General features: G+C 39.8%; 1 protein-coding gene across 1 annotated transcript in view; it reads left to right on the top strand.

Annotated features, from left to right (window-relative positions):
* DMXL2 (Dmx like 2) overlaps positions 1 to 18,591 on the top strand; it is a 1,902,820-nt gene that overhangs the window by 172,127 nt on the left and 1,712,102 nt on the right. The window lies entirely within an intron of this gene.

The following is an 18,591-nucleotide window of genomic DNA, read 5'->3' as shown; positions in this document are numbered from 1 at the left end:
GCTTAACTTTGGTTTTGGTTAATAAGTCTTTTTGGGTTTGTTTAGAGTGAAAGATGAATGGTTCTGCTTGGTTTACAGTGTTTTCACTTTACTATTGTTGCTACAGTTTTATTTAGGTGTCTGTGGCATTACTGGCTCTCTGTCAGTCAGTTGAATGTGGACTGGGAGATTTGTGGTAATTTTCATAATACAATAAGTGATGTATTCTCCAGAAAAAGAATCAAGGGAGATGGTAGTATACACCTCATCTACCCTTATGCTATCGGTGTATAGTTCTCAATCACACATGCTGAGGTGTGAGCAGAGCATTATTGATGAGCTATCGTATTTTTTGTAAAAAAACTTATGATAAACATCTGTGTCTGATGCTTTCCACTCTCGGCTACTGTTTCTACCATGAGCTTATCTCTATGTGCCTTGCTCACAATGTACAGGATGGTGCAGCAAGGGTGGCAAGTGCTGGAGTAACTTTATGCCATTGTATCTCGCTCTGTCTCACACACTTGGCACCTAATTTTAATACTTCCATCCTTGATGATCCTTTTAGTGGTTCCAGTCTTTTCAGGCCATTGGTTAAGGCTAAGCTGGAGGATAGTGAATAGGGAGCTAAAATCCTTAAAGCTATTAGCATGAAGTTTACAGCTGTACTCAATCCCTTTTCCAGGGTACAGAAGAGACTGCATCAAACAGAATGCATATAAGGATTTTACTTACACTTGCTTGCTGTAGTGACTTGGAATGTGACCTAAGCTCATGTAGTGGATTGGACACCTTTTGGAGGTTGGGCATGCAAAGGGGTGGTCCTATGGTGTGTGTGTGTGTGTGTGTGTGTCTGTGTGTCTGTGTTACACCAAGCCTCTCATGTGAAACAAAAAGATTCACTGAGCTCACCACCAAAGGCAGTATGCGTGGAAACCAAGTAAATGTAGAAAGCAAACCTGCTGCTGCCACCCAAGCTGAAGTAAAATGATTGAAATTGTTAAAATCAGTTCCTTTATTAACAAAATAAAATATAATCATGCTGCTGCTGTCTGGATAAGCGCTTTCGGTTGTAGAACCTTTATCAAATCCTAAAGAAAAAAGTAGCTTCCTTGGTTTCCACGCGTACTGCCTTTGGTGGTGAGTTCAGTGAATCTTTGTTTCTGTTGTTTTTCTTGTCACTGCGCCCTCCACACCTAGCTTTTACACTTTGAAACAAGCTGAGTTTTTATTTTTTAAAATAAGCTGAGTGCTAGAGCCATGGAGATACCAACAAAGAGGATTGTGAATAACTGCTTGACTAACATAAGCAATCCATTGCTTAACTTGAATTTATTGAATGGGAATATTAATACATTGAAAAATATGCTTGACTCACAGAAGTTTGAAAATATTTTTAAAGATGTTGAGAACACTGCATATAGACTGAAGTGTCTGCAGTGGCAGCGTTTTCACATGGAGGCATGGCCTTCACCAGGTCATACCGAGGGGTTTGCGAGTAAGGTGTATGCCAACATATGGCAGCACCTATCCAGACTTATTAGCCAAATGGCAAAAAATAAATATTGAAACAAGCTTCAACTATATGAAACTGATAATTGAGTTATTTAAGCCGCAAGGGGATGAAACGGCTCAGCTATTAGATACCAAACAAAAATAACTTGAATTAATGGAACTCTCAGACAATGACTTGGTGAGATTGTGAGAGCTACAAGATAAGCTAGAGGTTTATGATACCAAATTGAAAAATGTCAAAAGTGTGAAATTAGCAAGAGACTAATGACCTCAGGAAGGGTCAATTGTTTGAATGGCCAAGGGAACAGAAAGGCTTATTCTTAGCAACAGACAAAAACATACATCTACAGCAAGGGAACAACCTTCTGAACCGATTAATGAAATAAGGCAAACAACTGGAGTAATAGTGGAGGCTGAAGTGTATGACAACAGAATCATGAACAGCAATAAGAAGCAGTTAACCAAAAGGAATTAATGTGTTCAGGAGTTAGATGAAGGGATTACAGAAGCTCCAGATCCTGAAACACACATGCATCTAAGAGATGAGGCATGTATTAGTAATGTTACTGAATCTATAGTATCTAATCCATCAGAACAAAGCAATGAAACTAGGCCTAAGGAAGGAATAGTGCATTTACTTTTACAACATCCACTCCCATTTTATTACAAGGGAAGAATGCACAGCAGTCACGCTGAATAAGCAGAGAGAGGAAAAAGAGAAATGTATAAAGATGGAAACTGTAGATTCGTTGGTATTAAACATATCTTGACATGAACTGAGTAGGAATTAAATGAACATTTTAAGGAGAGGGTTAAGTTTTATACCCTCCTCACGATCACCCTTTTGTGACTTCATGACAGACATAAGGTGTTTTGGAAGGAATCTGACACTAAGGAATATTTTTGGCAATACTGAGACACAAGAACATGAAAATAAAATCATACTAAAAAGACCCAGCACCTTTGTTCCATAGATGTTTTCATGTAGCTTTGTGAAAGAGGTACAACAATATAGATTGAAAGAAAAAAGGATAACATTTCTATAATCTAAGTTATCAAGAAAGGCTAGCATTGAATGAACTTCAAAGAAGGAGGGACATAGTGGTGAAAGCAGCAGACAGAGGAGGAGCGGTAATTGTGATGGATTCAGTAAGATATGACAACAAGATGAAGGCAGCTAAGTGATATAGCAATTTATCAAAGAATATCAAAGAAGGATGTCAATAAAATAATAGTGAATGTGAATCATGGCATCTATGAAAAGTTAATGAATAGAACTATCACAAAAGAATTGTATGATTATTTTTACACACAGCATCCAAAGATACCCAACATCAATGGATTACCCAAGGTCCACAATAATTTGATGGATCCACCTTTAAGGTTAATTGTCAATGGAGAAGGATGGGTGACTGAACCCATTTCTATATATGTGGAAGAAGAATTGAAGAGATTACTGCCACATACAAGAACAGTTGTGAAAGATTCTGAAGGTTTTTTTAAATGTCTTTATGAAAGCACAACAATGAGGAAAACCTACAAAGGTATCATAATGGCAACTCTGGATGTGAATAGCCTGAATACCAAATGAATATAGAATAGAAGCAGTTAGACAAGTTGGACTAAAATATAAGACCAATGATAATATAAACTTGATATGTAGTCTTCTAGATGAAATATTGTCTAACAACACCTTCGTTTATGGGAATGAATATTATTGGCAGAAATCTGGAGTGGCCATGGGAACCCCATGCGCCAACTGTTATGCCAACATAGTGTTGGCACAATAGGAGGAAGAATGGTGCTTGGATACCCTCAACAGCTAGAATAACAACATAGTTGTATATAAACATTTTGTTGATTACATCTTTATTATATGGGAAGGCGATGAACACTCTGTCAGAAGTTTTGAGTCTTTCCTGGGTAACACCACATCTTTTTTAAGATTTGAATTGAATTTTTCTGATACTACCATCAATTTCCTTGATATTCAACTGACATTGGATCATGTATATGGGAAAAATATGTCTATGCACAGGAAGACAACATGGTTTAATCACATGCTCCATAGGACCAGTATGCACCCAAAGCATATTTTTAAAAATATAGCGGAGAATCAAGTGAAATGTATATCAAAACTATGCACTAAAGATGAAGCTTTTGAAAAAGAAAAGAACAGGCTTATTGATAACTTTATGGAAAAAAGGGTATAATAAAGATGAAGTCATAAAAAGCATGAATAGAACATCAGACTTACGAATTGGAATACCATATTTTTCCCATTGGCTGAGTAAGGAAGAAGATGAGAAGAATAAGAAGGAAAACAAGATGAGATTTTGTCTTGCATATAGCAGTGACAATGCATTCATACTAGAGACCATAAAAAAGAACTGGTCTGTTCTGACTTTAGATGAGAACCTTAGGAGCATTGTAGGGGAGACATCCAGTTTTTCCTTTAAGAATAGGAAAAATCTGAAAAGGCTCTTATGCCATGGGAATCGTCGAAACTTGGACACAGAACATTCACCCACGAATAAAGTAGGCACTTATAAATGTGGATTTCGTAAAGTATATCAACATATTAAAACAGATAATTTATTTATACATCCAACATCTAAGAAGGAATACAGATTCAAATGGTTTGTAAATTGCAGGAGCAAAAATGTGATTTATATTGCTGAGTGCCAATGCTGCCCAGCCTTTTATGTGCGGAAAACAAATAGAATGTTCAAGGAGTGTATCCTGAGACACTGTCAGGACATTAGAAATCAAGTAAATACGAATGCTGTATGTGGTAAAGTTAATGGAGACCACACGTTTAAATTTATGGTCATAAGCAGGCTAGTAGAAACAATACAAGGAGGAGATCTGGCCAACTATACCGAAACTGAGGAAACAGAATGGATTATGAACCTTAGAGCAGACCAGAAACCTGGACTGAATGAAATTGTACCGCTCAAACCCATCTTGAAAGGAAAAGCTCTAAAGAAATAATGCACATGCATTAATCCTGTGTTATTTCATTTTACAAACTCCAAGCTTTTAGCTAACTCTAAGTAAGTAGAACATGCACTCTGAATGAGAGGTGTGCCCATACACCAAAGCTTTATTGGTTGATTGAGTGATTAAGCTGCAGGAAGCTCTTTTTAATTGAAAGGAAGCTGCTTTTTTTCTTTAGGATTTGATAAAGGTTCAACAATAGAAAACGCTTATCCAGATAGCAGCAGCAGCAGGATTACGTTTTATTTTGTTAATAAAGGAACTGATTTTAACAATTTCAATCATTTTACTTCAGCTTGTATGGCATCCGCAGGTTTGCTTTCTACAAGCCTCTCATGTGGGAGTCTTCAATTGCACATGCACTGGTGCAGGTACTTGCATAGAGTGCCTAGTGGCATCTGCAGTGAAGTGGATTACATGTCTTCCTTCCTGGGGGAGGGTTTAGGGCCATATCACAAGTACCTTTATTGCCAGTGAGAGCCCAAACAACACTCTTGGTTACTTGTGGTGTAACACCAGTGGTTGGCTCTCACCCCATACAGAATGCCTACTGTGGAGGGGTTGAATCAGTGTGCTGGTCCTTACTGGGGAGACCTAAGGTTTGGCAGGTATGAGGGCAGAACAATACAGGAAAAAGTGAATGTTACTTTCAGCAGTCACTAATCAGTTCTTTGCCATTTTGATGGAAAACCTGTACATTTCAAATCCCACAGACATTTCACCAATGAAACATTTTCCAATGTTCCAAATAAAAATGCTTAAGTGACCTAAACAAACATTAGATGAGTAAAAGAATCAGGAGTACCTTGAGCTTGAACCAGAGACCAGTGTTGGTAGATGGGGATGAAGAGGAAGAAGACGAGCAACAAGCTGAATTTAAAGAATAAATGAAATCAATTTAAAATGTAAATCTGTTTAGATATTGTTTAGACGCATTAACTGTGTAGTTCTGCAAGAAGAAGTGGATGTAAATGACAGGAAGTTTGTGTTAAACTGTTGGTTGGACTTTAAAGCATAATCCCAGATTTTGTTATTAATGCTTAAGACACTGAAAGGAATGAAGAAGTAACTACATAAAAAAATGTCTTATTATTTTTCCTATAAAAACTTCATAATGTAAATTACATGTTATATTATAAGGTGCCTATGTACAGCATGCAGTCATAGGTATTTTAAATATGAAATGAAGTTGTTTTGATGGTGACCATACACGCTAGTGATATTAAAACAAGAATGTACTTTTTCTTAATTGTAAAGTATCCAGGATTTAGAATGCAAGAAGCCAGGAAAGGCTGGAAAGAAGCCGATTAAAGTATATGATATTGTGATCCCAGGTTGGTGGAGGGGAGGGATCCAAAAGTGCATCAATCATATTAAATATGTAGAATTAAAAGATAATAATTTCCTCTGTTTTCATGGAGGTTATGTCTGGAACAAGATATTTTGTTTTCATTTATTCTTTGTTGACTGGGTTCATCTCACCAGGGTAGTGTCTTCTTTTCAAGGGATACCCAAAGTGGTAAATTTGGCCAGGGGACTAGAGAACGTCTCTTAACCCTTTTGATAAGTGCCACCAACTCAAGCAGATGGGATCTTAGTTTAACATCTTGTACAAAGGACAGCTAACACAGGAGTGCAGGACCCCCTAATGCTGCACTGCAGTTTTAGCAATTCATTTACCTGGTGTTGGAGTAGAACCCACAGCCCTCTGGTCTTTCAGTGCCAAAGGTGAATATACTGCTTGTTGAGTCACGGACACCGATAATATCCTTTGTTTAAACTACAGATGGGATTTTTTAAACAAATACTATTGAGAAATAAGATAAAATGAAGAGCATGTTAAATGAACTACTTTCTTTTATTTACAAAGTTATTTCCTGCATAATTTGCACTACCACTGATTTTTTTTAAGATTAGGAACAAAGAGGTGGATACAGTTAATTATGAGATGTCCAACCAGTATATTCTGAATGAAATTTACAAGGGTTCTTTTTTTTACATTTTTAAACGTACTAAGTGTTTTTAATGCATTAGAAAATGCTGTTGGATACAAAGACTCTACAGGTGCAAGCAATTAGAAAAGGTCTGAACAGTGTTTTCTGAGTAAAGTGGACATAGCTTCTTTCCTGCTCTTGCAAAGTTACTAGCTGTTTTTCCCTCCTAAGCAAATGCTGTTGGAGCCAGTGAGTCTTCCGATGTGTGCAATCAGGAAATGTCTGAGCAATGTGTGCCTTGAAAACAGTATACAAGATATCAACTATCTAACTTTTAAAGGGAAACCAGCAAACATTTCAATGAAAATAAATTGTTTGAAACTGTGGGAAGTAAGTTATAGGTTGTTTATTTCCCAAAAGTATTAGCACTTTAATGCAGTAAACATAACCGTGCACAGTTTAGTTTATTTATGTAAGGGTAGCCAGTGTACTTTTTCTAAAGTTTGTTGACAGCATGCAAGTTATTTTTCTCATGTAGGAAAGGGATAGCGTTAAGATCAGTAGTGACTGTAATCTGTTTAAGTAAGAACAAAGTCTTTAAGATAGAGCTAGTATGGTTAACTCTAATTTTGGAATAGGTAATGCCTGTGGATGCAGCTGTCAGTTGGGAGTAGCTGCTCCTACATTAATAAGTAAACTTCCTGTTTGGAAAATCGTTGTTCTTTAAGCTTAAAGGGGTTATATTTATAGTTATTTCTTTCTTGGATGTTTTTATTAAAAATGTGACATTGCTTCAGATAGTGGTGGGAAGCAACTACACATCCTGCCAGACATTAATGTTTGTGTTTAAACTGCAAGCTGGACTCAATGTATTGAAGACAAATATCATGCATGTTTAGAATTGCTGCTTTATTAATATTAGTAAAGGAGTGTAAATGGCCTTTCAGGTGAAGATAAAGGGCAAACAGTAATTTTATTAAGACACATAAAGCTGCAAGTAGCAATGTTACAGGAGATGTATGTAGAAACAAATGAGCAAGTCAGTTTGACAAGAAAGTATTTCAGGAATGTCATACAGCAGCATATCATGGACAAAGGAAAATAAAAATATTGATTTTTGAGAGGGTTTCCAATAGAGATAGAAGGGGGGGGGGGGGCAATAGTGGTAGATTTGTAGTAGTAAGGGATTATTTGCAGGGGAGGAGGATTACACTGGCATGTATTTATTTTATTTATTTATTTTACATTTATTGCTTGAGTTTCCCCCTTTTTCATCACCACCCCTTTCCACTTAGCAGAAGCAGAAAGCTATAATTCAATGCATAGGAGCCTTAACTCCCAAACCACCTTGTTATATTGGAAGGATTGACTTATCCCACTTAGCTCTTGCCTTCTTTCCTCCAAGTTAAAATCTTTCAGCTTCAGCTCTTTTTATTAATTACCATCCTCAACTTCTTTGGCTGATAAAAAAATATGCCTAAACTAAAGGGGCTAAAACATTTTCACTGCTTGTATTGTCCTATCCATATCTATAAAACAGAGCTTCCAGTTTCCCAGGTTTTGTATTATCTTTTATTCAGCCTCTTCCCACGTACCCTTGGCTACTATAACAGAATCCTTTTAACCTGTTAGCTGCCATAACAGAATCCATTTTAACCCTAAGTACATCATTTTGTCATGCCCCCTTAAATATGTGTATTGCTGAGCCAATTTGTGTGTGTTTACATAGTTTATAGCAATTGCCATTGTTTTATCTTCATTCATTTTGTATCTCAAAAAGACTTGAAACTGTGTCAGTTTTCCACAAAGCTGAAATGTCCTTTTATGGTTTTATCAGGTACAAAATAATATCATCTGCAAATAAAGCCAACTTTTCCTGAGTACCATACTAATTATATCCTTGAAATTCTGAGTCCCTGATATTATTTGATATTTCTGCTATTTTAATACCATTTGCAAAGGGGAAAGAGGATACCCTTGCCTGGTTCTCTGTTCAAACAGAATCAGACAGGAACCCTCCCACTTAAACTTTTACCTCTGATCTCTCATATATCCTCCTAATTAACCATATTATTGTGTCAGGGAATGCAAATGGTTCCACAGCCCTACTGTTAAAATACCACTTTTCTATGGAATGCTTTCTTCTGCATCAACTACAACCAACAACAGTGGTATTTTCTTACTTTCTGCATCCCTCATGATCATTATTGTTCTGTTAATGTTAAATGTTTGCTTCCCCTCCACAAATCCACTTTCCTCCATATCTGTGAACTTTGGCATCACCTTTGCCATTCTTTTAGCAATTATAGACATAAACACTTATCATGGTTTACAATCAAACTGGGCCTATATGAAGCTGGATATGATGAGTCTGTACCATCCTTAGCTGTTATAGCCACCACAGCTTTCTTCCAGGATGTTGGTACTTCTCCTCCTTTTAAAATATTGTTAAAAAAATATTTCCAAATCGTTATCATTTTCTGACCTCCTAGCTTCCAAACTTCCATAGGAATGCTATCTATTCCTGGCAACTTTCTTGTAGATTGGTTATGCATCAGCATTTTTATCTCATGTCCTTCTATTCTAACTGTTAATAATCGAGCCTCTAACCTTGGCATATTTAATTCTTTCATAAACATTTCCATTTATAATTTTTCTTCATTTCCCTCTAATACCACGATGTGATCTCTGGTTATTTTTCTTGTTGTAGGCTCCCTAACCTTGGCAGCAACAACCCTTTCTACTTTCTGCTACTGGATTCATTATGCTAAAAGCTTTTATGTTCTAAAGTTATTATAAAAAAACAGTTACTTAACAGCAGTCTTTCTAAACTCATCCATATTACTGAGATAGTCCCTTATTTTCTCTTTAGCACTCTGCAATTGTGCCTCCTCTTGTTCTGAGAGATTCCCCTTATTCTGCAATACTTTAACCATTGTCAGTCCCTCTAAATAACTCTTGTTACTTCCTTACCATATTTGTTTTTCTTTTTTATTTGTAACCTATTTTTAAACTCCATTTTCATTTTATCCCACTTCCCAGCCTTATTTTCTAAATAAATGTATATCTTCCTTTATAACTCCTGAATAATTTCCATCAGCCATTCCTTAAATTCCTCTCTGTTTAACAGACAGGTGGGGAAGTACCTATGGCTCATTTTTATTTCATTACCCTGCATTTTTGTTTTAGTTATCGGTGCATGATCTGAGTAGTTATTGGATACATATCAAAACTTTCAATTAAATGTACATGTTCCTGTGAAATATATCATCTGTCTAGCCTAGCTATGTTTTTGTACCTTGGGGAATAATGTGTAAATTGTCTCCAAGCTCCTACTACTGAATTCACATCTTCCATACCAAATATTTTCATAAATTTCTTCAAAAATCTACCCTCTTCTAGGTCACCCCAGATACATCTTTGGTGTTGCAAATCAAATTCCAGTCCCCACCTGCAAGTAATACATCCTTCTGAAAACTGATCATTTCTCCAAGAAATTTCACAAGGTTCATTGTAGCAATTTTAGGTGGAATACAAATGTATACCAGTGTAATCCATCTCATTTGCCAGTAGCCCCTTACAACTACATATCTACCATTATTATCCTGTTTTCCTCTTGCATCACTATTGGAGCTCCTCTAACAATTAGTAACAATGACCTGAGAACACTTAAGCAAGAACTTATGGTACCATTATATCTATTATTCACAAGGCCATATAAATATGGGGAGATTCCTCAAGACTGGAGACATTTACTTATTGAACCTGCCTTCAAGGGAAAGGGGAGTAGGACAAACCCAGAGTCATATTGACCCTTAAGTCTATTTTATGTTGTGGAAAAATAATGGAGAAGGTAATATTGGATAAGTTGTCATAAGAACTGGATAGGTTGAGACTTGAAACAATATATCAGCATGCATATGTTGAAAACAGATCTATTACCACCTGTAACATGAAGTTCTATAACGGTATAATAACAGCTATGAATGAAAAAATTGTGCTGTGATGTAATATATATAGATTTAACTTCAGCCTCTGACAGGGTCATACACAAAACACCGATAAATAAATTAGTACAACTAGGTGTTGATGTACTCTCGATAAGATGGATAGCTGCATGGCTTACAAATAGGACATGGCAAGTATCGTACAGCTACTGGACAGGTGAAATCCGTGATTACAGTCAGGGTGTCCCACACGGCTCTGTCCTAGGTCCTTACTTGTTTAGATTGTATCTTTTAAACCTAATTTTTTCATCTGACGTGTTCTACTGTCTATATGCAGATGACCTGAAATTAGGTAAACAGATTTCGTGTTACAGATAAGACATGTCTGCAAAATAACTTGACCAAATTAAACATTTGGGCAACAGGAGAATAATATGCTGATAAATACATCAAAAAACTAAGCATATGAGATTTGGGAGACATAAATTGAAAGGCAAATATATTTACTACAGCACACAGCGATTGAAACTGTAGACACATTTAAGGACCTTGGTATATGCGTAGATTCAACTATGAGTTTTTCTAATCTTATCAACCAATTGGTTAATGATAGATGTGAAGTTGTCCTATCTCACTTTCATTCTTTGACTGGATGGGTTCGGAACCAATCCTCTGTTCTGACTCAGCACCACTTTCTAAAGCTCAAGGCCTTCAGCTAGCTCATGGCTCCATTCCTAACCCGTGAGGCTGTAGGCCATTCCCCAGATCTCATTTGCCGCTGAAACGAATCGTGTTATCGCAAGCTAGCTCTGGCTAAGTTTTACTGTTTTTTCTGACATTTAATCTTGAAGTTTGCTATGTAGTTGGAGTTTATAGTTTAGAGAGTGTTCTGTTTACCGGATGATTTAACGTGTTTGTTTCTTCTGATTTTCTCTTTTATATAACCTTTTGACTAGTTGGCCTTGTACAGGCCTTCTTCAAACCCTATCCCCTTATAGCTGTGTTTTTTTCTTCGTACATACTTAGGATTAGAAGACATTTACTGTCTAACTGTAGTAAATTGTTAGACAACTCTTTCTTCAAAATCATTACTGTGAGGGTGTTTTTTTCTGGTTTTTACACTTATAGCTTTTTCCTCAGTAACCGTGTTTTGAAGCTTTACTGTGTGCGCTAGTATTCCTAAGATTTGCCCATTATTAGTAGGGGGCTATAACTTGTGTTCTTTTTTTCTACATATTATAGTGTGAATTATATATATATATATATATATATATATATATATATATATATATATATATATATATATGGTTTAATTAGATATTGTTGTCAACCTGTTTTAATTAGCGGGTTGTCATTTACGTATTGTCTTTGTTAGCTTCCTTTTTTCTTAAAGAGCTGATAGCCTGTTAAATTAGAAGGCTTATATCTTTTGTTGATGGTGCTTTTTGTTGGTAATGGCTAGTAAACAAACAAAAGATACTAAGGAGACCAAGGTATCAGGATTTAAAAGATGGTCCAGAATGCTCACAAAAGATGTCGATTACTCATGGTCATACTGAATGTGTGTACTGTTTGGAGCCCTGCATTTGCAGGAAGGTTGTTCCATTTGTCTTTCCTTCAGCTCGAGGATGTTACAAGAGCGAAATAATAAGTTGATACTGAAGGGTTTGCTAAAGTCTTCCTTAGCTGAGGATTTGGATAAGGGTCAAACTCCTTCAAAAAAAGACATCTTCACCTTCATCTAAGTGTGACAAGGGCTCAGAGAGACAGTCTTCCGCCTCATCAAATAGTTCGGAGCCATCAAATAAGATGCAGAAAGTTTTGGAACCGACAACCTCAACTCAGGTTTCACCTCGACTCCATCTGTGTTGGGGCTGATGGTAGTTAGAGCTAGGAGCTGATAACCTGTTTTAGATCCAGCATCTCCTATGCTCCGATAACCAATATTACAGTCTGTGACATCACCAGCGCCATCCTCTCGTTCTTCCAGAAGTCTGTCGGATTTGGATTTAGATCGCTTGGTGCAGAAGCTTTTGAGGACACTGGCTCTATCAAAAATTTTGTCGGAACCGACCCATCAGGCTTCAGATCCGACTATACGAGATGTTCTTCGTGTTTCACTGTTGTGGTCATCAGATTTGGGTGAGCAGGCACCGGCTTCCGAGGAAGTCCTTCACACCACCAAATCTCGCCACAAACCGATGTCTTCTTTCGCGACTACCGTTCTTTCAAAAACAACCGAGTTCCTTAGGCCCAGGGTTTGAACCACACCCAAGAAACCATCTACCCACTCTCAGGTGCCTGCTTTCTTGCCTCAGTCTCATATGCTTAAAATGGTGGAAGACCTTATCATGCTGATCGGGGGAAACCAAGCCACCCCTTCAAAAAGAAAGAGATATGTCCCCAGTGGTTTTGTCTGAACAGGACTCAGGTGAATCTGATGCATCTGACTGTGAAGACATGCAACCCCTCTCCACTTATGAGGATTCTGATGCAGAGGAATCCATTCCTTCAGCCTCTCCCCCAGAGGATTTTTCCTTTAGGGAAACCATGCATACTTTAAGGGAGCATTTCCAATGGGAGAGTCAGGACTACCCTCAGTCTAAAAAGAGACTCAGGAAATTCCTAGATCTTCCACAGCACATACCCCTGGCCATCCCCCCAGTCTTGGATGTGGTGGATGATGTTTTACTTGAATCCAGCTTGACTCCTGATGCCCTACCCTCCTACTCCCAGAAAACCAGACGGGTACTACAGAGTCCCTGACTCACACAAATATATTTTTAAAAATCCAACAGCTGACCCATAGGTCATTTCTCAAGGGCCAAAAGGGATTAAAGCGACCTCTGCTAAGAATCCCACCCCATCAGACAGAGATTCCAGAGCATTGAACAGGTTGGGTAGAAAGTATACACCTCGGCTACTTTTGCTATCAGGGCACTAAGTTGTCAGTTCCTTATGCTTAAATATCAGCAACATACCTTAGACCTCCTTAAACAAAAAATGTCTTCCTTTCCTGCTTGGGCATAATCTAAAGATTTACAAGAATTAATGCATTCAGCAAGTCAAGTAACTACACAGACTTTGCACTGTGGTTTTGATGCCCTAGAAGCTTCTTGCAGGGCAGCAGTCACTAGATCTGTCATTAGAACGTGTGCATGGCTAAAGGAACAACCCCTGTCAGACCATGTCAAATCTAAATTGTTGGATGCCCCCTTGCACAAAGATAGGTTATTTGGCACTAAGGCAGAAGAGGTCTTAAAGATGGAAGAAAAAGCAAAATCTGTGCAAACAGTTACATTTCTTACAGGTCCAGCCCCCTAGGTTCAGCAGGCATTCTCCCTCCAAGCACTGGTCCTTTCCTGCTCCGAGTAGAAAGGCCCAGCCTATGCCCTATGGAAACGGACGCCCCCCCCCCCCCCCAGACAGCAGCCCAAGGGAATGCAGAAATCTAAGCAGTGGACTACCTCCATTTCAAAATCAGGGAGATGTTCTTTGAGTTTCACTGTTGCAGTCATCACATTTGGGTTATCCCTGGTAGGGTAATCCTCGGCTGGCCTGAATACCAGAGACTTAGTATTTCTGCGTCGATTGCTGTTGCTTGAGGACTGACGTCAGGTTGTCAGTAGTATAAAGTAAGGCAGCCGATGCCATTACATCAGTCTTTCTTGCCATGGAGCCCGAAGCAGAAGCAGTTCACACGAATGCCAGTCGGCCACTACCTGAGTTTTCGTCTACTGAATTGAAGTTGAAGTTGAAGTCTTCTAAAGCTAAGTACCCCATTGGGGATCCTTTTTTCTTGCACTAACCGATGTCAGAAAAAGTTAATAATTGTCTCGCCTGTGGAAAACAAGTACCACACCGATACTTCCACCCTTACTGCCTCACTTGTTTAGGCCCAGACCACAATGTCTCTCATTGTCACTTCTGTGCTTTGTTCAACGCCAGAACTATCTATCTTCAGGCCCTTACTGTAGCCAGATATTTTTGCTTACAGTCCTTGAATTCCAATATGGCTTCAGTTAGCCATCCGACAGCAGATCTTTTGAAAAAATGTAAAGATGAAGACAGAGACAGACTGCACAGGTAAAGACAGAGACAGACCGCACAGGTACAAACCTACCAACACTTCCATTAAGCTAGTTGCCAGTTCTCCGGTCCTCAGTGAGGCGCTTTCGCAGCCTCTGATGCCTGCTTCTGTTGATTCACAGGCCGCTGCCGAGACCCTTTCGGAGTCTGGTATGTCTTGTATCTCTTCTTCCACTAAGGATCCTGTGGTCATCTCAACCTTGGATGGGTCCAGAGCCGCTGAGCAGGCACCAACTTCCGAGGAAGTCCTTTGCACTACCGAATCTTGACACAAACCGACATCTTCTTTCGTGACTACCGTTTTTTCTAAATCTACCGAGTTTATCAGGCCCTGGGTATGAATCACACCCAGGAAACAGACGACCCCCTCTCAGGCAACTGCTACCATGCTACAGTCTCAAATACTTAAAATGGTGGAAGACCTTATGCTGATCAGGGGAAGCTACCCTCTCCAAAAGGAAAAGAGATCTGTCCCCTGTAGTTTTGTCTGAACAAGAGTCAGATGAATCTGATGCATCTGAATATGAAGACATGCAACCCCTCTCCAGTTATGAGGATTCTGATGCAGAGGATTCCATTCCTTCAGCCTCTCCCAGAGAATTTTCCCTTTGGGGAAACCCTGCAAACCTTAAGGGAACATTTCCAATGGGAGAGTCAGGACTACCCTCAGTCTAAAAGGAGACTCAGAATTCCTAGATCTTCCACAACACAGACCTTTGGCCATCCCCCAGTCCTGGATTTTGTGGAGGATGTTTTCCTCGAATCCAGCTTGACTCCTTACGCCCTTCCTCCTGCTCCCAGAAAACCAGACAAGTACTATAGAGTCCCTGAATCACACAGATATTGTTTTAAAAATCCTACAGCTGACCCTGAGGTTATTTCTCAAGGGCCAAAAGGAATGAAAGCAGCTTCTACCAAGAATCCCACCCCCTCAGACAGGGATTCCCAAGCAGTGGACAGATGGGGTCAGAAGGTATACACCTCAGCTACTCTTGCTGCCTGTGCACTAAATTGTCAGTTCCATATGCTGACATTTCAGCAACATACCTAGGAACTCCTTAAACAAAAAAAATGTCTTCCTTTCTTGCTTGGGCAGAATCTAAAGATTTACAAGAGTTTAATGCATTCTGCAAGTCAAGTAACTAAACATACCTTGCACTGTGGTTTTGATGCCGTAGAAGCTTCTTGCAGGGCAGCAGTCACTGAATCTGTCATTAGAAGGCATGCATGGCTTAAGGAACAGCCCCTGCCAGATCATGTCAAATCTAAATTGTTGGATGCCCCCTCACACAAAGATAATTTTTTTGGCACTAAGGCAGAAGAGGTCTTAAAAAAGATGGAAGAAAAAGCAAAATATATGCAAACAGTTAAGGATTTCTTGCAGGTCCAGAGCCCCATAGGTTCAGCAGGCATTGTCCCTCCAAACACTGGTCCTTTCTTGCTCCCAGTAAACCAGCCCAGCCTAGGCCCTGTGGAAGTAGACCCCCCCCCTGACAGCAGCCCCAGGGAATGCAGAGATCTAAGCAGTGGCCTACCTCCACTTCAAAACCAGGGAGTTCTAAGCCACCCCCTTATGGTAAAAACTCAAAATTACTCCTCTCCTCCACCCCCTCCCTCTGCCCACCTTCACTTACCCCTAAGAGGAGAACTCTCCTTTCACTCAAGCACCTGGGCCACCATTACCAAGGACCACTGGGTTCTGAACATTGTTTCTCAGTGATACAGATTTTCCTTCCACACCCTTCCAACACCAAAAGAGTTCCCAGATCTACCACCAAATCTGTCTCTGAGGGCAGTAGAGCACGATCCTGCAGAACAGATAGGCCAAGGCTTCTACTCCAGACTTTTTCTGGTGCCCAGAAAAGAGGGCACCTGGCACCCCATTGTCCATCTATCCATTCTAAACACCTTCCTGGTGATCCCAAAATTCAAAATGCTCACCCTCCAGCAGCTGCTACCCATGCTCTCCAAGGATGCTTGGCTAGCCACCCTAGATCTAAAGAGGCCTACCTCCACATTCCTATCAGGGAATCGTGCAGGAAATATCTCCACTTCAGGGCAGGATCTCAACACTTTCAGTTCTCTGTTCTTTCCTTTGGCTTATCTACTGCTCCCAGAGTTTTCACAAAATGTCTAGCCTTTTACAGACAAAGAAATATTCAGATTTATTCATACTTAGTGACTGCCTTGTTCAGGCAGACAGCCAGGAGAAGCTGCTGAAGCACCTGGCCTTTGTAAAGACTCTACTAACCTTCCTAGGGTACACAATCAACAAAAAGAAATCAAACAGATAGGCTGTGTGGACTGCCTTACCCTCATCCACAGCTCTGGAGACTGAGTCGAAGAAGTCAGTCATGTTCAGGAGCAAGATCGGCCCTTCACAAACCCAAACTGGGTGGGGTCCAGTGTTTTAAGTTTGCCAATGTCTTTGTTTATAAGTTCCATGGCCTTGCAGATCAGGCTTGTCAGACTGATGGGGCAGTAGTTCCCAGGATCCAAGGTGGATCCCCCCTTGTGGAGGGGGATAATTGTAGCTGTGCGCCACTCAGTGGACATGAATCCTGAGGTGAGGGTATGATTAAACATGACACTTAGGTGAGGTGCCAGTTCATTTTGTAGTTTATGTAGTACACAGCCCGGGATGTCATCTGGTCCCATGGATGCTGTATTCTTAGCTTTGAAGAGTGCGTTTTTTATCTGTGTGGCCGTTATTACCGGAATTTGGCATTCTTCTGGTATTGAGATGGGCCATTTACGGGGTGAGTGCAGGGTAAAGTTGACACTGAATCGATCTGCCAGGATATTGGCAATATCCTTGGGATCAGTATATTTAATGCCATTCTGTTGTAGCTCAGAGCAGATCTTAGCATTGCCATTTAGATTCTTGACATAGTTGTAGAATGCCTTGTGTTTGTCTTTGGAATCTTTGGCAATTTTATTTTCGTAACTAGCTTTGGAGGATTTTGAGGGATCTCAGCTTCTTACTGATGCTGGTAAGGGAGTTTTTTGCATCCTGGGATTTTCCTCTTTTCTGCAACAATTTCTTCCATTTGTTCTAAAGTTTGTGTATGGCAAGGGACCACCAGATTGGCTTTCTCTTGTTGGAGGAGAGCATCTTGGTTCTATTTGGGATGGCACGATTCATGCATGAGTGGATGTGCTTGTACAGGGCCTTAGTGTAGGACTCAGCATTCGAACTTTCAGTTCCCGTCTGCATGGATGTCATGAAGGTTGTAACTTCTGACTTGAGTAGCATGAAGTTGGCTTTGGAGAAGTTTTTTATGGAGGTTTCCTTACTGGGGGGGTGGGGTGGGATGTGAAGGGTGATTAGCTTATGGTCTGATTTGACCAACGAGGGGGTGACCATAGGTGTGGAGCATTGATTTCCCATGTTAGTAATGACCAGGTCTAGGATATTGGAGCCCCTGATGAGACTATGGATTAGTTGATCCAGGGCATTGGAATTTATGAATTCCAAGAACTGTTGGGCAAAGGTGTTGGTACACAAGTAGTTTTCCCAGTTAATGGCAGGGTAGTTGAAATCACCCAGTATTAGGGTGTTTGGTTGTATATTAATATTTTCCAGTATGTTTAGAAAGGTATAGTGAGAATCTTGGGGCATGGTGGGGGATCTGTAGCAAGCTACAATTTGGATTACAGTCTTACCTAGTGCTAGTTGCACCTGGAGAATTTCAGGCACATTGTGTTGGGCAACTAACCTCGTGGTGTGAATATGGACACTCCTCCACCTTTAGTGTTTCGATCCTGGTTTGGTGGCCAAAAAGTGTGGCAAGAGTTGTAGCTTGGTATTGCAGGGGTGCTCTCTGGAGCCATGAACCAGGTCTCAGTTACTGCACAGATATCAATTTTCTCCATTTTTAGGAGTGCCTCGAGAGAGTGCATTTTGAGGTTTAGACTTCTAGCATTGAGCAGCATTAACTTCAGATTTTGCATTCTTGTACCTGTTACGGTGGTGGTTTTGTCCTTTGACCTTTGCCTAAAAAAAGGCACTATAGGGGTGGCAAGAGCCTTTGCCAGTAACCTGAATCCCAGGGGCGACAAGTGCAGACCATCTCTGGCAAAGCATCGTGGTCTGTCGATCATGTCATCCCAGGCAGACAGATACT

The sequence above is a fragment of the Protopterus annectens genome, chromosome 7.part0 (assembly GCF_019279795.1).
Source record: "Protopterus annectens isolate FY-2018-M chromosome 7.part0, PAN1.0, whole genome shotgun sequence".
Taxonomy (NCBI): Eukaryota; Metazoa; Chordata; order Ceratodontiformes; family Protopteridae; genus Protopterus; species Protopterus annectens.
This window is presented reverse-complemented; position numbering and strand designations above follow the sequence as displayed.